The sequence below is a fragment of the Musca autumnalis genome, unplaced genomic scaffold (genome assembly GCF_047663935.1).
Source record: "Musca autumnalis isolate F117 unplaced genomic scaffold, ASM4766393v1 scaffold_4, whole genome shotgun sequence".
Lineage (NCBI taxonomy): Eukaryota > Metazoa > Arthropoda > Insecta > Diptera > Muscidae > Musca > Musca autumnalis.
The window spans coordinates 196,363,947-196,388,755 of record NW_027411977.1 but is presented as its reverse complement, the minus strand read 5'-3'; the positions used below and the strand labels follow the sequence as shown (position 1 = coordinate 196,388,755).

The window sequence follows — 24,809 nt, the reverse complement described above, 5'->3', positions numbered from 1 at the left end:
TGTTTTTTATTTTTTTTTGGAGAATAGAGGTCACAAGTTTGAAAAAACACTGATCGATAACATGTTTATCGACCACCCAGTTGAGTTGACATTAATGGTACAACATTTCGTCTCAGTCGCGCAGACAACTGACAACGCAACTCAAGTTTAGTGGCAATACAAGATAGACCCATTGGACTACCCTACATAGACAGTGAATCGAATAGAAAATGTTTTTCAAACAATACACCATTGTTCCTTACAAAGATATTTCCCCAAAATACCCATCACTCCGCCTAAATACACCTTCTATTTCCACACATGTAGCAGCATTAACTTTTCTAGATCAAATGTCGTTTCGATTACGAAAATGAAAAAAAAAACAAAAACAATCTGTAAGTATGCCTGAGAATCTTAAATAATCTTAGCCTGGTTGGTCGGTTGGTTGGTTGTTTGGTTTGTTAAGTTCGTTTTGGCCGGTCTTCAATATCGTTTGTTTGCCTTGTACGGCCTTAGTCTAGATTTGCGTTACATGTTCTGAATGTGGTGGCATTGTTACCAATTATTATGACTATTATTTTTGCTTATTTTTATCTGCAACATGTTCTTGGTTTCGAAGTCTCTCCCATCCCTCCTCTACAGTGAAAATGTTTGCTATTTTTTTTTGTGGTACCTTCAATGACGAAGAACATGAATTGCAAGCCAAACATGGTCATAGATCGGTTTCTCATACAAAGCCGGCCACTTAATCATACATATAACTCGTACAAACATAGCTTTGGCCAAACTTAAATGGAAAAGTACCCAAAGTGCGTATGCGTCTGCGCATAGTCTACAGCAGCTGCCAACAGTTTTGTTATGGGGATAATAAAAGAAATCCTCTCTCTATCTCGCTCTCCAGAAAAAAGTAAACCAAAACCAGAACACTCTTCAAGTGTAGTGTAACTATAAAAAGCCAGAAATATTATTACAGCCTGTTGGCCTGTTTGTTAACAAGTTTTTGTTGTTATTGTTGTTACTATTATGGCTCTAAGTTTGACTTGTTTTATGATATCTTAGCCAAGTACTTTTTCATTTTACCTCTTCTTTATGATTTGGGTTTGTTTGTATGCTTTTGTTTTGCTTTCCCATCACCATTTTGCTTTGAGGTTATGTCTTTTGTTTTGATTCGAATGCTCAGCCGATCGCTGTATTGTGGTAAGAGTAAGAGTGTTTGTTGGCCAAGAAGTTTGGTACATTTAATGATAGCACTGTAGACGATCTGGCCGAAATGAGTCAACCATGCACAACTACAAAAAGAATCATACAATCCGTCAGTTTCTCACGACAATGAGAACTGAGAGGTAAGATGAGAGAACAAACGGAGATGCGGTGTTGTGAAATCAAGAAGCGACTGGAAAAGATGAGTTAATGCAGAGAAAACCAAGAAGATAAATACAATGAGAAAATGTTCCATCCACTTAACTTGGATATTGTTTTTACTTTATCCACATAACGTGGATAACGTTTTTACGTTATACACATAACGTGAATAATGTTCTAACCTTATCCACATGACGTGGACAATGTTTTTACGTTATCCACTTAACGTGGATAATGTTTCAACGTTATCCACCTAACTTGGATAATGTTTTAAGGTTATTGCATAATGTGAATAAGGTGTTTGCTTTGGCCACATAGCGTGGATAATATTTTTACGGTATGCACATGACGTGGATAAAGTTTTGAGTTATCCACATAACGTGGATGCTGTTTTTACGTTATCTACATAACGTGGATAATGTTGTTATATTGTCGACATAACGTAGATAACGTTTTTCCATTATCCGCACAACGTGGATAACCTTTACGTCATCCACATGACGTGGATAACCTTTACGTCATCCACATGACGTGGATAAAGTTTGGCGTTATCCACATTACGTGGATAATGTTTTTACGTTATCCACGTTTCGTGGATAATGTTTTTACGTTATCAAAACAACGTTGATAAAGTATTTTCGTTATCCACGTAACGTGGATAATGTTTTTACGTTATCCACAAAACGTGGATAATATCTTAACGGTATCGACATAACGTGGATAATGTGTGTTACTTTATCCGTATAAGGCGGATAAGGTTTTTACTTCATCCACATAACGTGGATACCATTTTTACAGTACTCACATAACGTGGATAATGTTTTTATGTTATCCACACAACGTTAATAAAGTATTTTCATTATCCACATAACGTGGATTATAAAGCATTTTTGTTATCCACATGACGTGGATAATGTTTTTACGTCATCCGCATAACGCGGATTATGTTTTTACGTTATCCAGATAACGTGGATAAAGTATTTTCGTTATCCACATAACGCGGATAATGTTTTTATGTTATCCATATAACGTGGATTATCCACATAACGTGGATTATAAAGTATTTTTGTTATCCACATAACGTGGATAATGTTTTTACGTCATCCGCATAACGCGGATTATGTTTTTACGTTATCCAGATAACGTGGATAATGTTTTTACGGTATAAACATGACGTTGATGTTTTGACGTTATCCACATAACGTGGATAAAGTTTTCCCGTTATCCGCATAACTTGGATAATTTGTTACGGTATCCACATGACATGGATAAAGTTTTGCGTTATCCACATAACGTGGACAATGTTTATACGTTATCCACCAAACGTTGATAAAGTATTTTCGTTATCCACATAACGTTGATAATACTTTTATGTTATTCACATAACGCGGATAAAGTTTTTGTGGTATCCACATAACGTAGATAATGTTTTTACATTGTCCACATAACGTGGATATAGTTTTTCCATTATCCGCATAACGTAGTTAACCTTTACGGCATCCACATGACGTGGATAAAGTTTTGCGTTATCCACATTACATGGATAATGTTTTTACGTTATCCACCAAACGTTGATAAAGTATTTTCGTTATCCACATAACGTTGATAATACTTTTATGTTATTCACATAACGCGGATAAAGTTTTTGTGGTATCCACATAACGTGGATAATGTTTCTACGTTATCCACAAAAGGTGGATAATATTTTTACGGTATCGACATCACGTGGATAATACTTTTACGATATCCACATAACGTAGATAATGTTTTTACGTTATCCACACAACGTTAATAAAGTATTTTCATTATCCACATAACGTGGATAATGTTTTACATTATGCACAAAACGTGGATAAATTTTTTACGGCATCGACATAACGTTGATAATATTTTTACGATATCCACAGAACGTGGATAATGTTTTTACATTATCCGCATAAGGCGGATAATGTTTTTACGTTATCCACACAACGTTGGTAAAGTATTTTCGTTTTACGTTATCCATACTACGTTGGTAAAGTATTTTCGTTATCCACATAACGTTGATAATGTTTTTACGTTATCCACACAACGTTGGTAAAGTATTTTTGTTATCCACAAAACGTGGATAATGTTTTTACTTCATACACATAACGTGGATAATGTTTTTACGTTATCCACACAACGTTGGTAAAGTATTTTCGTTATCCACATAAAGTGGATAATGTTTTTACGTTATCCACACAACGTTGGTAAAGTATTTTTGTTATCCACATGACGTGGATAATGTTTTTACCTTATCCGCATAACGTGGATAATGTTTTTACGGTATCCACATGACGTGGATAAAGTTTTGCCTTATCCACATAACGTGAATAATGTTTTTACGTTATCCACACAATGTTGATAAAGTATTTTCGTTATCCAAATAACGTGGATAATCTTTTTATGCTATCCACATAACGTGGATAAAGTTTTTGTGTTATCCACATGACGTGGATAATATATTTACGATATCCACATAACGTGGATAATGTTTTCACTTTATCCTCCTAAGGCGGATTATGTTTTTACTTCATTCACATAAAATGGATAATTTTCTTACTTTATCCGCACAAGGTTGGTAATATTGTTACTTCATCCACATAATGTGGATAATGTTTTTACTTTATCTACAAAACGTGATAATATTTTTACGATATCCACATATCGTGGATAATGCTTTTACTTTATCCGCATAAGGCGGATAATGTTTCTCTGAGTGTACGATAAAAAGTCTCCTATAATATTTGTAGCTCATATGATTTTGCAATCTCCAGTAGGGTAATCGAACTCTTTGTTGTTATTGTTATTGGAGCTTTTGATGTTGTTGTTGATGTTAACGCTGCTGATACGCTTGCATGCAATGGATGGATGTATATTTGTATGTAGTTTCATCGATGATCAACAAGTTTGAAGTTGTTCGGCGAGTTTGCGGTTTTCTGGCACATAAACAGAAAAGTTTTGTTTTACTTTAAACCAAAACTGCACACCACTAAACAGACAGTTTGAGTTGAGCGTTTGCGAAGAGCGGTTTACACTAACGGCGGTGTGGCTTAAAAGCGTTTACAAAAAATTATAAAGAAAATATAAACAAAACTTAACTTTATTTTTTAAAGAAGGTGGGTAGTTTTTAATGAAAAGAAACAAAAAAAACTAAAAATGAAATTAATTTTAACGGCGCGTTAAATAAAAAAGCATCCCAGCTCTTAAAGTGTCCAAGTGTTAATGTGTTGGTCCTCATTTAAATAACGAAAAAAATTGCAAGTAATGCCAAACAGGAAACAATTTCGAAATGAAATGTTGTGGAAAAACTGCAGTCGAAACAATACAGAAAATACAATTATTATAAAAAAATACCAACATACAAATATAAGTGAAACAAACTGCTGCATGCTTATATTTAATTTACCCGGAAAACGCACTTTTCATATTACGTAGCAATGCAGTTGTTTGTGGTGGTGTTGTTGTTGCTGCTTGCATTATAACATAATGCAACAAACAAAACGTTTATATAAATAACAAAAAGCAAAGAAAATAATGTAAACAATTTCTTGGTGGGTAGAGTGAACAGAGGTATACCCTTCTACGTTGTTCGAGAAGTTAGTTGGGAAGCAGTAGTTTTATTTAGGTGAAAGGATTTAAGATGCCTTTCAGAATTTAGAATAAATTGGCTTTGGTGAATCAGTTTAGCTTAACTTCACGTTATGTGATTTCTTAGCGATGCTTTGCGATTCAAATAAAATGGATAATGCATTTTTCTTATCCACATAAAATACATATATAAGGTGGATGAAGAATTTACATTGCACATATCATACGGATAAATTTACACAATTAGCCGGTAGGAAAGGTACCATATCTAAAACATGGAAAAAAGTTCTTCTTCCTTGTTATCCTCGTATTTATGACATAAAAAAACTAAAATAAATTCAGCATTAGCCCGGCTTGAGTTTGCCGACGACTAAGGGTTCTAAACCACAAACCAATTAAAATCTTTCGGATGAAAGACATACCACGATTCATGATGGAATAATGTTAAACTTATTTGGGGAATATGGTGGATAGCTGTTTGGCTTTATCCAACTAACATATATAAGTCTTTGCCTTTATCCGAATGATGTTCATATTGTTTACCCTTATACAAATAAAGTGCATTTTGTCATGGATATCCATTATTCGGGTATGATGAATAACGTTTTGAATTTATCTAAAGATTATGTATAACGTTTTATCTGAGTAACGAGGATATGACTTTTACATTATCCGACTGGCGTTGATATTGTTTTCAACTTATTCGATTAAAGCGGATAACATTTCGACATTATCCCAATAAAGTAGAAGCATGACGTGTGTAATGTATGAGCCCAGAATTTGTGTTTTGAATTTATCCAAGTAAGGTAAAAATGTGCTGATCTTTTCTAATTATGGTTAATAACTTTTTGAAGTTATCTGAGGACAATGGATAGATATATAGGTTAAGAAAAAAATTCCCAGTACGAATTTGGTCGCGAGCCAATTTTTGGTTGTTGCGGACAAAAGTTATTCGCTTTTTAAGAAAGAAAATATTATAAAAACGCAAAATATGACAACGAAATGAGCACAATTGTTACAAAAAAGTTCTCTCGAAGTGACTTCAGCGAGTAGATTGCATAATACCTGCAAAATGTTACACAGAATTCTCGGAATGTATATAAAATTGATAAATTAACTTTTTTCAAAATTAAGGCCCATTTAGCGGTCATAAAGTTATTATTGATGAGGATATATCTCGTGAAAATAGCGTAATTATCAAAATCATTTTGTCCGCATGTGATCTGCCTGTACAGAAAGACCATTTCTTTCAAGTCGTATATATTTTTTGAAACTTAATTTGGAGGCTAAGATGTAGCATCGACTGCATCTAAGCATTAAAAGACCTATAAAATGTCGTTAAAAACAAAAAAAGACATGTTGGCTTCAACCCATTTTTACCCATTTTTTTACATAAAAATAGCCACTTTTAAGGCCAATATTTTTTGCCACGTCCAAAAACATTTCATTTTATCCAAAAATATTTAATTTGTGTAATATACAATCACAAGTCGCGTGTTCTAAAAGGGTAAAACTTGGCTTCAGCTATGTTAAATTTTCAAAAATATTGGTGATATACACTTTGATACGACCAAAAATGTGCCTCATCGAAATAACGGTTTTAGACACCAAGTATGCTTGGACAAAATTCGTTTCAGCCAATTTAGAGTCGATTTAGCCATGTCCGTCCGTCTGTCTGGCTGGCTGGCTGGTGCGCACAATAACTCTCGAACGGATTAACCGATTCGTACCAAATGTTGGGTATCCTAATATTTTGTGTAAACTTAGTTTAAGTTCGAAGATGGGTCATATCGGTCCACTCCTTCCGGTACCTCCTCCCCCCACAAAAGTGCAAAATTTTTCTGTAAAATGGTGTGGACGATAATTCTTGTCCAAACTTTGCACATCGTATTATTTCTTCGAGATATATATCGTGTTCAAATATGGACTATATTGGTCCACTACTTCAGGTACCTCCCACACTAAATTCGGGAAAAGTGAAGTTTAAGAGCACCTCTCGGATCGTTTTGAAATTTTTTCAGCAGGTTGTACTTGCGGGTCCCTTTACAACGGTACAATTTTTTTTGGGCGCAAGAGCATACTTCCTGAGGTAATGCTAAAAGCTCCAAGAAACCTTGAACTTTACGGAACCAAGTAAACTGGCAAATCCGCAAGATTACTCTCGCAGGGAGATTCTGATTGGTCCAAACTTTGTGCGTCGTATTATTTAATCTAGTCATGTAGCAGGTCGGAATATGGTCTATATTGGTCCCATCCTTCGGGTACCTCCAATGCAATTTTTTTTTTCAAAAAGTTTGGGTAAGAAGAAACGTAAGATAACCCTCTAAGGGAGAAAGCGATATTGTCCAAACATAGGGCCACTATTTCGGGTACGTCCCACACAAAGTTTGGAAAGAGAGCTGCTTAAGGACTCGTCTGGTAGTTTTTATATTTTTGGTAACATGTTCCGTATGCTATTGGTTCTTTTCTTTGGGTTCGAGGCTGAGAGTATATCTCAGTCGGCACAGCTGACTGATACTTTCTTACTTGTTTTTAACTTATCGGAGTACCTTAAATAACATTTTGACTTTATCAGAATGAAGAACCGCACAGAGGGGAAATTTGTGTTAAAAGTTGATCAAAAGCCCTAGAAAGCTCATTTATAGTCGGATTGATATAAAATTTTGCACAAAGCATATCTTCTGTACAAGGATAATCCTATAGAAAATAATGAAAATTGGTCCAGATTTGGATGCAGCTTCCATATGTATTCGCATCTGATATGAGATAAAAATGCACCAAAATCACTGAAATTTGTCACATGCAACCTGAACTAGCCTAAAATAACATTGAGCCAATTTTCAAACAAATCGGTACAGATGTATATATTGCCCCATATGCATATATTTCATTCCAAATTTTATGTTTTAAAACTTACTTAAATTAAATTTTTCTCAATTCACATGAGAAAAGCCGTGAATGTTTCTGAATAAAGCAAACATATTTGATAGGTGTTGGTTTAGTCTGATAAATAAGTGTCCCGGTTATAAGGCGGGACAAAATTTATTGTGAGTAAACATTGCAATTCCATATAAAAATATTTCATATTTTAGTTGAGAAAAATTAGATTTTTTCGGAATCGCGCAAATATGCGCAATTTTTTATGATTGAATCTGATATTTGAGCCTCAAGCGCATAAAACATTAGAAAAAACTATAGTCGGGAAACGACGGGGAAATAGACTTTTTCGCTATTGAAATTGTAGTAATCATAAAAATTATCATAAAAAACTTTCATAAAGAGGATATGTATCACCATTATTAAAGAGCAAAAATGTAAAATCAACCTGAAAATTTTAAATGCTAATCTTGTTCGAAGACTGTACAAAAACAATAAATCTTGAAAAATATAAATTTTCGCGAAAATAACGTCATATTAATGTTCACCTAATTTCTTAGTTTTCCAAAATTTACTTTTTGTTTTCAGTATGGCTGAGTTCGATCGACTGCTGCATTGGATTGGTTTATCTTACAAAGTCGAGGATGGTTATAGCAAATGTAGAATAGAGTCTGGTTGCCGTTTATCAACATTTTTTTCATAAAAAACGATTTTCATATTTTGAGTTTTGAGCAACTTTAGACCCTTGTTTTCCCTCTGTGAACCGTGGATAAAGTTTTAACACTATGCGAGGTTCGTGGAAAACTTTTTGACTTTATCTGAATACCTTGGCTAATGTTTTACCTTTGTCCAAGTAGGGTAAAAAGTTTTTTTTTTTTTTTTTAATTTTATCAGAGTATTTGAAAATTTTGCTTATTGGGGTGAAGATCAGTTTTATACCCTCCACCATAATATGGAGGGTATAATTAAATTTGTCATTTCGTTAGTAACAAATCGAAATATTCATCGGAGACCCTATAAAGTATATATATTCTTGATCAGGGTAAAATTCTAAGTCGATATAAGCATGTCCGTCTGTCCGTCTGTTGAAATTAAGATACAGCTCGGAATTTTTAAGATAGAGCTTTGTAATTTGATAGAGAAATTTCTATTACTCCTAGGATGTATGGTATTGCAATAGCCCATTTGCAATACGTTTTGATATAGCCCCCATAGAACGGTACCACCCGATGTTCGGTATTTTGAAGGTTTAAGTTTCATTATCACACCAAAATGGCTGAAATTTGGTACTTAGTCTTCGTTGTGGGTATAAAACTTTCCCCCAGAATTTTGTTGGTATAGACCCACGCCTTCCGATTTTTGGTATTTTGAAGGTTGTTACCTCAATATTGGTTTTTAGTCATCATTGGTCCACGTCTTTATATAGCCGTCATAGAACGGTTCCACCGGATTTCCGGTATTTTGAAGGATGTGGCCTCAATATCCCGCCGAAATGGCTGAAATTTGCTACTTAGTCTTTGTTGTTGGTATATAACTTTCCCCCAGAAAATTGTCGGTACAGGCCCACGTCTTCATATAGTCCCCATAGAACGGTAACTCCGGATTTCTGATATGTTGAAGATTGTGGCTTCAATATCCCACTCAAATGACTGAAATTTGGCATTTAGTCTTCGTTAGGGGTATAAAACTTTCCCCTAGAAATTTTTCGGTATCGGTTTACGCCTTAATATAGCCCCCATAGAACGGTATTTCCCGATTTTCAGTATTTTGAAGGTTGTGACCACAATATTCCACCAAAATGACTGAAATTTGGTATTTAGATTTCGTTGCGGATACACAACTTTCCACCTGAAATTTTTAGGTATACGTCACGCTTTCATATTGCCCTTATAGAACCGTACATCCTTATTTTCGGTATTTTGAAGGTTGGAGGTAAAAACCTTTCCGACTGAAATTCGTCGGTATATGTCCACGTTTTCGTTATTCAGAGGGTTTTGGCGTCAATATCCCACCGAAATGACTGAAATTTGTTATTTAGTCTTCCATGGGGTTATACAATATTTCAGTATAGGTCCATGTCTTCCTGTATCCCCTTTGTTCCATATGAAATTTGTCGGTATAGGTCTACGCCTTCATATAGCCCTCATAGGACGGTACCTCCCGATTTTCGGTATTTTTAAATTTTTGGCCTCAATATTCCTCCGAAATGGCTGCATTTTGTTTCTAAGTCTTCGTTGGAGGTATAAAACTTTCCTCCAGAATTTGTCGGTATAGGTGTACAACTTCAGATAGCCCCCATAAGACGATACCTCCCGATTTTTGGTACTTTGAAGGTTTTTTGCCTCAATATTCCTCCAAATTGGCTAAAATTTGGATTTTAGTCAACATATGGGGTTTGAAACTTACCATATGAAATTTGTCGGTATAGGTCCACGTCTTCATATAGCCCCCATAGAAGGGTACCTTCCGATTATCGGTATTCTGTATCACTATCACACCGAAATGGATGACAATTTGGTATTTTGAAGATTGTGGCTTCAATATCGCACCGAAATGACTGACCGAGCATTCCAAAACAGAATTATCAGTATAGATCCAAATTTTCATATAGCCCCGATAGAAGTGTACCTCCAGATTTTCGGTATTTTGAAGGTTGCGGCCTCAATATTCAACTGAAACGGCTGACATTTGGAATTTAGTCATCGTTGGGGGTAAAAAACTTTCCACCAGAAATTTTTCGGTGTAGGTCCGAGAGCCAGAACCGAGATTGCTGTAATTTGGTATTCCGTGTCGATTCGGACGACCCATGTGAGCTCGTTTAAAAGGTTTTTGCTACTTTTACCTTCTGAAGTGAATTTAATAAACATGGTAATTTGAACTCTCAATGGGTAGAAAACCTCCGAGCAGAAAATTATCAATGTGGAGGAAGAGCTTAGAATTATATGGGGTACCTCCCACACAAAATTTTGGAAAAGTTCAGTTTAGGACCAGCTGTAACAACATGTACTCACTGCCCCCCATATGACGGCATAAGATTCATCAGGAACAAGTCCATACTTCCTGAGAAAATAGCCTGAAAGTTGCAAAAAACCCTATGACACCGTGTTCAGTGGTTGGATGGCAAAATAACCCTCGAACGGATCTGCCGATTCGGTCCAAAATGTTGCCTTCGTAATATTTTGTCCAAACTAAGTTTCAGTTCGAAGATAAGCCATATCGGTCCACTTCTTCAGAAGTTCAAAAATGTTCGGAAAAATTGTGCGCACGATAACTCTTGATGGGCGTGAAAAATTTGGTGCATAATTTACACATCATAATATATCTACCAGTTATAGATCAGGTTCGGCTATGGACTATATTTGCCCACTACTTCCGGTAGCTCCCACACAAAATGTTATGCACAATATCTCTTGAACGGGGCCACCAATTTGGTCCAAACTTTGCATCTCCTAAAATGTTGCCCAAGTTTAGTTTAACTTCCCCCACAAAAATACAACATTTGTGTCTAAGTGCAGTTTAGGGTCTATTCGAAGATCCTTTGGAAATGTATACCGGTGCTGTTCGTTGTGGTCCTGTTTAAAGCGATATTATGTTTTCCGTGATTCCTGAAATGACTAGTAGACGCGATATCTATCGAAAAGCTATGACTCCCAAAATAAGATCCATTTCCATAATGGACGAAGTCGGTCCATTCCTTTAAGTACCTCCTTCGCAACACTTTTGAAATAATCCGCATGTTTTTCGGCAATTCTGAAAAGACCTTAAATACATTCGATCTGCCCGCAGAAGAAAGTTTAAGTTCACATAGGCTAAGGGTATTCCTCTGTCGGCAAAGCCGACTATTAATTTTTTACTTGTTTTCTTTTGTTTTTTTATCCCCTGAAGGTGGTTATCGCTAAATAAAGTGATATTGTTCATTCCATTCGTTCGGTGGATCAAAGGAATATTTTAATTAATTTCTCGTTGGAGTCGAGTTTAATGATCGAAGATTCTTTGCAAGTGAAAAAGGAAAGAAAGGAAACATATGAAAAGTGCTATCACGGCGTATTAGCGTTCAGAGCCAAATGAAAAGTTCGATGACAGAAAAGCAATTCCACAGCCGATATGCCAGATGACCTGCTACCAAAAGTGAAAACAGTACTGCGATTCTCTAAATCATTTTTTGAGTTACCGAAAAAGATCGGTAAACTTAAAATACTTGTAATTTTTGTGATTAGCGATGTTTTACGCTAAGTTAGCGATGAATAAAAGGTTGTCGTAAAGTTCTACCGATGTCAAGATTGGTGTCAACTTTTATTTGAACTTTTCTTTCATAATTTTGCATTTTCATTTTACCGATTTTTGTCGGTAATCACACTACAGGTCACATAATGATCGTTTTTATGTGTTCGAATTTTCGGATTTCCTTCTTCACATGCAAAAAATCTTAGATCCTTAAGCTCAACTCCTACTAGAAATAAATTAAAATTAATATTAAAATGATCTTGGTCCGCCTTGCGCGATGAAGGTCGTGGGTTCCATTCCCAGGCCAGGCAACATCAAACACGGTTCAACCGTGGCAAAATACCCCCAGTAATGTTGGCGACATTTCGGGAGTATTTCAGCCATGTAAAACTCCTCTACAAGTGGTGTCTTGGACACGACGTTCGGACTCGGCGATAAACAGTAGGGTCCCATATCATTGAGCTTTTAGTAGTTTAGCTCTCAAATGACATCTCGAACTAAATCTACCCAACCAACCGTAGTAGAGCCACAAACGAAAAACCCCAGAAGCTGCATGATGCAGCCACAAATATTATGGTTTTATAACTATTAATGTGCGTGCTTTGTGGCGGGCATGAGATACAAAAACACATTCACACACACACTTTTGAATAAATGTGCTTCCAGCATTAGTGTGTCATTGAGATTTTCGCTCTTTTGTTTTGCCTTGCTGTGAGTTTGTTAACATTAGCAGAAGCAGCATCTGTCAGAGTGCCTAACAGCAATTGATTCCAACGGCTGGCTTTGTTGTTTGGTGGCCCGTTCCCGCACACCATTCTCATTGTTAACTAGCAGTCAAGCATTACGATGGCACAAATGGCAATAGCTTTTTTTTTTAAACCATACAAAAAAGCAAAAAAATGGGCAAAACATAATTATGCGGCTAATAACGTAATACCAATAACGTGGAAACTTAGCTGTCTCAATGGTGGTTAGCAAGAAAACAGGCCACTTAATTTTGTTTTTGGCTACCATTACCATTAGTCGCAAAATGCATTCATAAGTTCGCATAACAATTCATAACAATGGCTGGCTGGCTCAGATGTCTGAGTTTTATGGTCCACTCGCCCTATGCATTTGTTGTTAGGAGCTTTCTTTCTCTTCCCCATGAAAATTGAAGATACATTTTGAAAATGTGTAAATTTTTTTTTGGTGAGCAGCAGCATGTGAATTTTAGCACTGGCAAAGTAAACTAATGGCTCTTCCTCTTTTTTCCCATTTTGGTGGTAATGGTGTTGAATTGCATTGCATTAATGCTTCATTGTTGGTCTAACTTGACTCTGGACTTAAACGCACACACAGTTTGTGTGTTGTTGCCTCTGCTGCTGTTGACCCCTTATGGCCCAATGCGGCTTTCTTTGCTTGCTTTGCATCGACGACTCGGTTTCATCTTCCGGTTTCCATTGTCAACAATAACATCACCAGGCACCACACACAAAAGTAACGTCACAATATGTAAAGTGATGTTGTTTTTGTTTTTTGCTGCTGGTGTTTTTGGTTGTCTTTGTTGTTGGGGGTTTTTTTTATTTTGTGGCCAACATTGTAAACACGATTTTGAATTTAATTAACCTCATCTGTATCAGCTGGCTGGGAAGTTTTATTGGACCCATTGGCTGGTTGCTTCTTTGTTTTGTTGTTTTTGTTGTTATTGCTTACTTGGATGGCTGGTCGTTGCAGTACTTGCCTGATTGGATTGCTGGTAACTTGCTAAGCAGCTACCGGTTGGATCACGTAAATTTTCAATACATATCTGTTAAGTGGGTTAGAGAAGTGATTTATTAGTTTCTCCAATTTTTTTCGGTTGGTGTTTATGGATTTGGGTGACATTGAAATATGTCACAATCTCCGACAACAACAACAAAAACGGCAACAACAACGCATATTACTAACAGGTAATCTTAATAAGTGCATAACTTCCTTTAAGGTGTTTGGAAATCAGGTGAATTTGTATGTGGGGAATTGCTTTCAAACTGAGGCAACAACTTAAAAACTGATTCAGGCGCCAATTTAATCTATTAACTTCAGAAATGACATTAAACAAGCTCTGAATGTGAAAATTTTTAGAAAAGTTTCCAATGGACTGAATATTACCATGCTATGACACGGGGGCATTAATATATATGAACATTTGGAAAAATGTTCACTAAACCCCAATTCAGTCCTTACACGAGTTACAGGTTCAGGTTCCAGGGCCTAAGGAGCTGGTACCTGACCTAAGCATAAGAGAAATAGCTGGCCATAGAACTCTAAAAAGCGGGATCTTATCACCTCTCTTGTGGGTAGCTACATAAATTGTCGTTTAACTGAAGAAGAATTTAAACCAGTCCGCTATGCAAATGACGTTGTAATAATTCTAAGCGGAATGAATCCAAATAATTTTTGTATAAGTGTCGAGACGGCTCTAAAAATCGCTTAGAACTGGTCTAGACGAAGAAGACTAAACGTTAACCCAAAAAAAAAACGGAAATATGTATATTCACTAGAAAAAGTAAGAAAGGTGTTAAGTTCGGCCGGGCCGAACTTGTTATACCCTCCACCCCGAATTGTAATGAAGTAAAATGGAACAATTAGATTCATTTTGTTTATGAAGAAGACTAAATACAACATTTCTAAGCAATTTCGGTAAAATAATGTGGCTAAACTTCAAAATACTGAAATCCGGGAGGTACCGTTCTATGAGGCTATATCACAACTTCGATCTATACCGACAAATTCTGACGGAAAGATTTTAGACTCAAGGAAGGCTAAATACCGAATTTCTGATATTTCGGTAAGATAATGTGGCTAAAACCTTTAAAATACCGAACATCAAGAGGTATGCTTCTATGGCGGATATAGGAAGACGTAGACCTATAATGCCAAATTTCAGCCATTACGGTGAAATATTGAGGCCACAATTTTCAAACTATCGAAAATTGCGTTGTACCGTTTTATAAGGGCATTATGAAGGTGTGGACCCCAAGATTTGTAGGCGTGGACCGGAAAGTTTTGTACTCCCAAAGAAGACTTAATACCAAATATAAAGGCCTATACCAACAAATTTCATATGGAAAGTTTTATACCCCAAATGAAGAGTAAATACAAAATTTCAGCCATTTCGGAGAAATATTGAGGCCACTGCCTTCAAAATACCGGAAATCGGGAGGTACCATACTATGGGGACTATATGAAGTCGTGATACCGACAACATTTTAGGGGAAAGTTCAACAACCCCAACGAATACTAAATACCATGGAATGTAGAGGCCACAACCTTCAAAATACTGAAAATCGGAGGTACCGTTCTATGGGGGCTATACGAAGGCGTGGTCCTATATCCAAAAATTTTTTGGGGAAGGTTGTATACCCCCAACGAAGACTAAATACCAAATTTCAGCCATTTAGGGGGGACTATATGCAGGCGTGGGGACTTTATGGAGGCGTGGGAAGAATATAAAGGCGTCGACCTATACCGACAAAATTCTAGGGGAAAGTTCTACACCCCCAACGAAGACTAAATACCGAATTTCAGCCATTTCGGAGGAATGTAGAGGCCACAACCTTTAAAATACCGAACATCGGGAGGTATACCGAAAATCGGGTGGTACCGTTCTATGGAGGCTAGATTAAAACGTGGACTGATATAGACCATTTGCAATACCAAACATCCTAGGAGTAATAGAAACTTCTGTACCAAATTACAAAGCTCTATCCTAAAAATTGCGAGCTGTATCTTGATTTCAAAAGACGGACGGACGGACAGACGAACCTTGTTAGTTGTGGGGGAGGTATCTGAAGAAAGTTTGGACAAATATGTTAAGGATCAGGGTTTGGACCGAATCGGTTGATCCATACCTGGCAAAATCAACTCCAAATTGTCTGGGATGGATTTCGCGCAAACATATTTGGGGTCCAAGACTATTACTGGGATCCAAAACAACCTTCGTTAACCTAAAAGCTGGGGGTATAAATAATTAGTTTTATTTCTCAGAAACGTACGTCAACATATGAAGGTTCCACTTTTAGAACTGCTTTGTAACCTCTCGGAATTGAACATGTGAACTCTACACAATGTGTTACGTATATATGTGCAATAAACAGGGTTCCAAAAAACGACAAAGTTTTTATACCCTCAGCATTTATGTAACGAGGGTATATACACTTTCATACGGGCAAAAAGTGCCTCATCGACATAATTGTTTTAGACCCCAAGTATGTTTGGACGAAATCAGTTTCAGACAATTTGGAGTTGATTTAACCATGATCGTTCGTCTGTCTGTCTGGCTGGCTGGGTCCACTCCTTCCGGTACCTCCCCCACAAAAGTTCGAAAATGTTCGGGAAATTTGTGCGCACCATAACTCTTGAAGGGAGGAACCGTTTCAAGTTTCATCAGAGGCAAGTCCATACTTCCTGAGCAAATAGCCTGAAAAGTGCAAAAAAAACCCTATGACACCGTGTTTGGTGGTTGGAGCTTAATATACCTCTTGAACGGATCTGCAGACTCGGTTCAAAATTTGACCTTCGTAATATTTTGTCCAAACTTAGTACATATAAGTTCGAAGATAAGCCATATCGGTCCACACCTTCAGGTACCTCCCCAAAAAAGTTCAAAAATGTTTGGTCCATACTTAACACATCCTAATATATTTACCAGATATAGATCAGGTTCGAATATGGACTATATTTGTTTTGTTCAGTCCTTCGGGTACCTCCCATACAAAATTTTGGATGAATTCACTTTAAGGCCTGTTCTCGAATCACTTTTATTTTCTCTGTCTCAATTACGACAGTAAACGTTTTTTCAGGGGCAAGTCCATACTTCTTGAGAAACAGCTCGAAAGTTGTAAGAAAACCCCTATGGCACCGTATGTAGTGGCTGTTGAGCTCGAACCGAATACTGCGTTCGTCCACACTTTGGATATCGTAATATTTCTTCGAATATTAAGATGAAATTCAATGGTAGTGCTTATAGGCCCACTGCTTCTGGTACCTCTCCCACAAATGTTTGAAAATATTTGCTAAAATGATAAGCGCAATATCTCACAAACGTAGCAACCGATTTGGTCCAAATTTTCGATCTTGAATTTTTTTGTCCAAGCTTAGTTTATGTTCACTCAGACAAATGTTCAACACATTTTTGTAGTTGAGGGTCTGTTCGAGGATCCTTTGGACATTTTTACAGAAGGTTTCCCTAGTGGCCCGACATTATGCTTTTCGTAGGCTAGTATGGTACAAAAGCCCTATCTATCGATATCCCCCGCAAATTTTTGAGCTTTAATCCAATCCATATTTCTGTCGGTTCATACGTCTATACATTTCTTTTTTTTTTTGGAAAAAAAGTATTTCAATCCGCACAGGCTGAGGGTATATCTCTGTCGGCAAAGCCGACCGATACTTTTTACTTGTTTTTTGTTTTTGAAACGCCTACCCCCAAAATTTTTTAATTTGACCCAAAAACCTTATGGCGATCGGTTAGCGTTAACCCGCGCCACCAGAGGAATCTTTGTTTCCATAGTAATTTGTATGGGGCCGATGGTGCATTTTCACGAAAATTCTCTAAAATCCGCATTTATGGTCTAATCGATGAAAATATTTTACCAGTTCATTGTTGTGGCTAAAAAACGTATCCAACAAATATTGTGAAAATCGGATTAGATTTTGATATATGTAGCTCCGATATATGCCGAGTTTAGGTATTGTGCGTCCTATATAGCTATATCGAAATCTGATTTGGTTTTCACAATTTTTTGTAGGATTCTTTTTTAGCCACAACTATGAACTGCTAAAAAGTAAGTCGCAAAATTGAGAAGATTAAGATGTGCAAAGTTTGGACCAAAGCTAGTACTGCCTTCGAAAGTTATTTGGGTACTAGCAATTTTAGTTGGAGGCCGCCGGTTATTTTTACAATTTTAGCGTAATTATCAAAATATATCGTCACAATTGCAGCCGGGTGTCCTTAAACTGCACTTTATCGAAAATTGAAAAAAAAAAACATGTTGTGTGGGAGGCTCTAAGTTGGAATCAGTGTTTGAAGTTATAATTACTTATAAAGAATAATTTGTCAACTTTCCTGCCCAGCTTCAGGCATAAACTTAAAAACTCTGCAGCATGTCTTTGGTTGCCGCAAAAATGTGAACACATTCTTTTTTCTTATGTTTTTTAAGGACTGTTTCCTTGCTTGGACTAAGGACTGTTTCCTTGTTCTTCAATATTTATATAGGGCCCCATATTAGTTGACACTTAAATATATATTTGGGTTACTGTAGAGTTTTTAATATCCCGCAATTCATATAAAATCACACTTGTTCTCTAAAAATATTTCCACAAAAAATTCTGCCACCCCAAAGCAAATTTTAAATTGAAATTTTTGAAATATCATTAAATTTATGTGTTTGCACTTTATTAAGCTGTGTGTTCGAATACAAACCACAAAAAACCTCAAATAGAGATGCTGAACATGTTATTGGCTCAAAGTTCAATGAAACTTTTTAAACATTGAAATCAGCAACTGGCCACAACAATTGTCAATAGACTAACAAAAACACCAACGCCAACAACAACAACAGAAGCAGCAACGGCAACATTTATATCACTCGATCATTGTTAACTAACCACAAAGCCATCAAATGATGGCTTACCGACAACCAAAATAGTTTAGTTTCAAGTGTAATTAACACAAAAAAAAATTTCTGGCTAATAACATTTGACCATAAATAGAGTATTAATACGAGCAAAAAATAAAATAGAGCATACAGGAAAAAAACGCAAATGAAACCGGAACTAAAACAAAATTTACTTAAGTTCAAACTAAACAAAGTTGTTAAAGCTTTAAATAGCCATTCTTAAGGTCTTCTGTGAAGATGAAGGGGTGTCTATTCTATTCTATTTTTTCTTTTCTTTTTCTCACAAGTCTCTTTTGGTTTAACCAAACTTAGTTGCAAGGTCTTCGAGCCTTCGTTTGTGTTCTTGAAACTGTCATTTCCTGTTTTAAGTTCCTTTTTCAGTTAAACTTTCTACCCCCAAGGGTTTTGGTTGTTTTTGTGTTTGTTTTCAATTGTAGTTTTTGGCCTAGACACACACAGCTATACACAATTAACAAACCTCCTACTGAATGTTCCATAGTTTTTTTCTTCTGTTCCCTCTGTTTTTCCTGTTGCTGCCACATGGAAGAATGCATTTTTCCTCCAAGCCGTCTACAACAATTTTAAAGCAATTTCACTACTTTTCTTAGATTTTAACAGACTTTGACTTTGTGGCCCATTCGTGAAAGTCAATTTATTTTATCGACCGACCATCAACAGGTCTTTGCCGCCTCTCCTTTCCATGTTCAAGTTCAACACTTTTTTTTTGCAAATCGTTGGCACGCAGTCTTGTAATGAATGACTTATGAGGTAAATAAAGTTAATTCGTTACTAATTGCATTTGATTTAAGGGAGGTGATATTGAATCCACAAATAGAAAGTGGGGATATTGTTGGCAGAGTCATATAATGCTCGGGAACACATTCATTTTAGGCAAAGAAATATAAATAAAGAAGGGCTCTTCATCAGAGTCAAAACCAGTTTTTCAAAAAGCTTATATTAGAAGCTACCGCTATATGGACTCAACAACAGAATTTGGATCAAAATTAAAATCTTTGTATAAAGAGGTTTTTTATCTTCAGAGAATGATTTGGTTTAGACTTTGCATCTCGAATATGTTGTCCAAACGTATACTATGTTCGAAGATGGTCAATATCGTACCCCTCCTTTGGGTAACATCACCACACAAGTTCACAAGTTTTTCCCGTTCTTTCTTGTAAAATATTTGCCTACGTTTAAGAGAACAAAACCTAGCCTTAAACCCCCATTCATAACATCCACAATAATTGCTGTAGCCTACAAAAATATAACAAATATACAACTTTTTTTGCACATCATCACCCTTGAATTCCGCTTAAAGTTTGATTTGTTTTGTGCCAAAGCCAAAGAATAAATTGTTCAGCAAAAAAACTACTTAAGTTTTATTTTAGTTTAATGCCACTCAATGAACTTCATATCAATAATAAAAAACAGAAACAAAATAAAACCCTTTTAAGCTTTAAAAACAAACTTTGCTAACTTTTTGTTTAAATTAAATGCCAATATTCCCTACAAAACACAAACCGTGTATTGCTCGCTAGCTAGTAAAGCACCACACTTCACATAATACCTAACTTTAACAAGCATAAATAATACCATCACTAACTGACTGACTGAGTGTCTGTCTGATGGCTAGCTGTGTTAACTGACTGACTAACTGCCTGCCTCTGCCTGCATATTGTGCTGTCGGCTTAAAATTGCTTGGACCTACTGCAATCACAGCACTCGCTCTCTCACTCCATTTACCCGAGTGACTCGCCTCGCGTATCAATGTTGTGTGGTTGATATTCATTCAACAACAAAAAAAGTTATAACGTTGTTGCAAGCCGGAAAATTGTTGCACAGCATATTTTCCGCAACAATTGCAACAAAAGAGAGGAAAATGAAAAAAAGGAAGAAATGAAAGACAGGCGGACGGACGGATGGACGGACGGAAAAAAAGGCTCACCGAACAACGATAATAACTTTATACTGACATTGCAGAGCATGCAGCGGCATGCAGTCCCTTTAATTGTGTTTGCCCTAAGGGACAGTGTTTGGAAGAATATAAAGATTTTGATTTTTAAAGTTCTTCTAGGAACAGAAGAACTTCCGAAGGTCTTATATAGACAGAAGACCTAATAAAGGTCTATTATAGACAGAAGACGTTATAAAGGTCTTCTACAGACAGACGACAGTCTAATGGTGTTCTGTACACAGAATAACTTCATAGGGCCTTCTATAGACAGAAGATCTTCTATACGTCTTCTCTAGACAGCAGACCATCTAAATGTCTTCTACAGACAAAAGAAAGGACGTTCTTTTGGGCCATTTAAAGGCCTTCGGGGAACAGAGGAACTTCCAAAATTCTTCTGGGAAAAAAACCTTCCAACTGGTTTTCTGGGAACAAAAGACTTTCTTAAGGTTTTCTGAGCAAGAAACAAAACACCTTCTAAAGATCTCCTACAAATAGAAGACTTCCTAAGGGTCTTTTATGTCTGTTCCCTTCTGTTAACAAAATACCATCTAAAGGTCTCATGGGAGCAGAAAGATTTCTTAAGGTCTTCTCGGAACGGAAGACTTTCTAAAGGACACCTGGTAACTGAAGACCCTCCAGTGGCCTTTGAAGAACAAAATACTTTGTAAGAATCTTCGAGGACCTGCTAAAGGTCTCATACAAACTGAAGATTTTCCAATACTGGCAGAAAATCGCCAAGGAACAGAAGATCTTCTGAAGGTTCCAAAAGTCTTCTGGGAACAGAAAGCTTTCCAAAGCTTACTTAAAAATTTCTGGGAAGAGAACACCTTGAAAAAGGTCTTCTGAGAACATATGACTTCTAAGAACAGAAGGCCTTCTAAAGGCCTACTTAGAACCGAAGGTCTTCCAAAGATCTTCTGGGCACCTTCAAAACTTATTCTGGAAAAAGAAGGGTTCCGGGAACAGAAAACTTTATAAAGACCTGCTGGGAACAGAAGACTTTCTATAGATCTTCCGAGGACAAGATACCTTCTAAAAATTTGTCAGGAACAAAAACTTTCCAAAGGTCTTTTGGGAACTGACGATCTTTTAACGGTTATTTAGGAACAGAAGAGCCTTCTCTTCCAAAGGTCTTCTAAAAACAGAAGACCTTCCAAAGGTCATCTAGGAACAGAAGACCTTCTACAGGTCTTAATGTAACAGAAGACCCTTCAAAATTCTGCTAGGAACAGAGGACTTTGAAAAGAGCTTCCGGGAACAGAAGAAAAGAGGACCTTCTAACGGTTCTCTAGGAACAGAAAATCTTCTAAAGTTCCTCTGGTAAGATAAGTCTTATCAAAGGTCTTCTGTGAAGAGAAGACTTTCCAAAAGTCTTCTAAAAACAGAAGACCTTCTGGGAACAGAATACCTTCTGGGAAGGACTTCTGGGAATAGAAGCTTTCTAAAAGTCTTGTGGAAACAGAAGACCAACGACAGATCTTTAGAGAGAGAACAGCTTCTAAAGGTCCTTAGGAACAGAAGACCTCCCAGAATTCTTCGAGGAACTGATGACCTTTAAAGGTTTTCTGAGATCAGATTTCTTTCTAAATGGTTTATATACAAAGAAGACTTGTTAAGGTTTTCTGGGAACAGAAGACCATTTAAAGGTTTTCTGTGAACAAAATACCTTCAAAATTCCCCTGGGAACAGAACCGTTTTTACAGCTCTTCTAGGAACAGAAGGCCTTCCAAAGGTCCTCTAGGGACAGAAGACTTTCTGAAGGTTTTCTGGGAACAGAAAATCTTATGAAGGTCTTCTGGAAACGAAAGAAGTTCTAAAAGTCTTCTGGGAACAGAAAAATTTATAAAGGGGTTTTAGAATAGATGGCCATCTAGGGGTCTTCTAGGATCAGATCTTATGTGAACAGACGACATTCTAAAAGTTTTCTGGGAGCAGAAGACCTTCCAAAATTCGTCTGGGAACAGAAGATCTTATAACGGTCTACTAAGAACAGAAAACTTTCTTAAGGTCTTCTGGAAACAAAAGACATTGTAAAGAGCTTCCGGGAAGAGAAACCCTTTCAGAAGGCCTTACAACGGTTCTCTAGGAACAGACGACCATCTACAAATCTTCTGGGCAGAAAAGACCTTCCAAAAGTCTTCTAGGAACAGAAGACATTTCAAAGGTCAGCTGGGAACAGAAGATCATCCAAAATTCTTTTGGAAGCAGAATGCCTTATAAAGGTTTTCTGGGAACAGGAAAAACTAATGAAGGTCTTCTGGAAATGAAAGACCTTACAAAAGTCTTCTCGGAACAGAAACATTTCTAAAGGTTTTTTGGGAACAGATGACCATCTAGAGGTCTTCTAGGATCAGGTCTTCTGTAAACAAACGACCTTCTAAAGGTTTTCTGGGGTCAGAAGACCTTCCAAAATTCTTCGGGGAACAAAAGACCGTATAAAGGTCCACTAAGAACAACAGTCTTTCCAAATTTCTTCTGGAATAGAGCACCTTGAAAAGAGCTTCTGGGAACAAATGACTTTCGAAAATTCCTCTGGGAACAGAGGACCTTCCAACGGTTTTCTGAGAACAGGAGACTTTCTTAAGGGCTTCTGAGGACAGAAGACTTTGTAAGAGGTTTTAGGGACAGAAAACCTTCTAGAATTCCTCTGGGAACAGAAGGCTTTCTAACGGTTCTCTAGGAACGGACGATCTTCTACAACTATTCTGGAAAGAGAAGGCCTTCAAAGGTCCTCTAGGAACATAAGAACAGAAGAACTTCCAAAATTCTTCTGGAAACGGAATGCCTTCAAAGGTTTTCTGGGAAAAGAATTTCTAAAGGTTTTCTGGGAACAGAAGACTTTTCCAAAATTTCTCTGGAAACAGAAGACCTTATAATGGTCTACTAAGAACAGAATACCTTCTAATGGTCTTCTGATGATGGAAGACCTTCCAAAATTTATATGGGAACAGAGGGCCTTGAAAGGAGCATCCAGAAACAGAAGACCTTCTAAATTTTCTCGGTGAACGGACGATCTTCCAACGGAACAGAATACATTTTTAAGGTCTCCTGGGAACAGAAGACTTTGTAAAGAGCTAATGGGAACAGAAAACCTTCCAGAATTCCTCTAGGAACAGGAGGCCTTCCAACGGTTCTCTAGGAACAGAAGATCTTCTACAGCTCTTCTGGAAAGATAAGACTTTTCAAATGACTTCTGCGAATAGAGGACCTACTAAAGATTCTGGAAACGGAAGACTTTCCAAAAGTCTTCTCGAAAAATAGCAGATGGGAACATAATGTCTTCTAAAGGTTTGTTGGGAACAGAAAAACTTATGAAGGTCTTCTGTAAGCGGAAGTTATTTTGGGAACAAAAGATATTCTAACTGTTCTCTAGGAACAAAAGACCTTCTACAGCTTTTCTAGGAAGAGAATACCTTCCAGAGGTCGTCTAGAAACAGAAATCCTTCCAAAGGTCTTCTGGGAACTGACGACCTTTTAACGGTTATCTAGGAACACAAGACCATCTTCAACTCTTCTAGGAAGGGAAGACCTTCCAAAGGTCTTCCAAAAACAGAAGACCTTCCAAAGGTCCTCTAGGAACTGAAGACCTTCTAAAGGTCTTCTTGGAACAGTCGACCTTCTGACAGTTTTCTGCGAACAGAACACAGAACAAAAATCTTCTGGAACAGAGGACCTTGAAAGAGCTTCCGGGGACAGATGACAGAAAACTTTCTTAAGGTCTTCTGGAAACAGAAGACTTTGTAAAGGTTCTGTACGAACATAGGATCTTCTACCACTCTTCTGGGAAGAGAAGACCTTCCAAAATTCTTCTGGGAACATCAGACCTTATAAAAGTCTACTTAAAGCAAAAGACTTTCTAATGGTCTTCTGGGAACAGATAACCTTCCAATATTCTTCTGGGAACAGAGGATCTTGAAATCATCTTCCGGGATTAGAAAACATTCCAATATCCCTCTGCGAACAACATTCCTCTGGGGCTTCTGAGAAGAGAAGACTTCCTAAAGTTCTTCTGGGAAGAGAAGACTGTGTCTTCTGGGAACAGAAGACGGTTCTCTAAGAACAGAAAACCTTATACAGCTCTTCTGGAACGAGAAGACCTTTTAAGGGTCCTCTAGCTACAGAAGACCTACTCAATTTTTTCTGAGAACAGAATACATTTT

The 24,809-nt window shown here is 36.9% G+C and overlaps 1 protein-coding gene across 2 annotated transcripts in view; it reads right to left on the bottom strand.

Annotated features, from left to right (window-relative positions):
• The window catches only part of dysc (whirlin protein dyschronic), a 417,061-nt gene that overhangs the window by 8,447 nt on the left and 383,805 nt on the right, over positions 1-24,809 (bottom strand). The gene's annotated exons all lie outside the window — the stretch shown is intronic.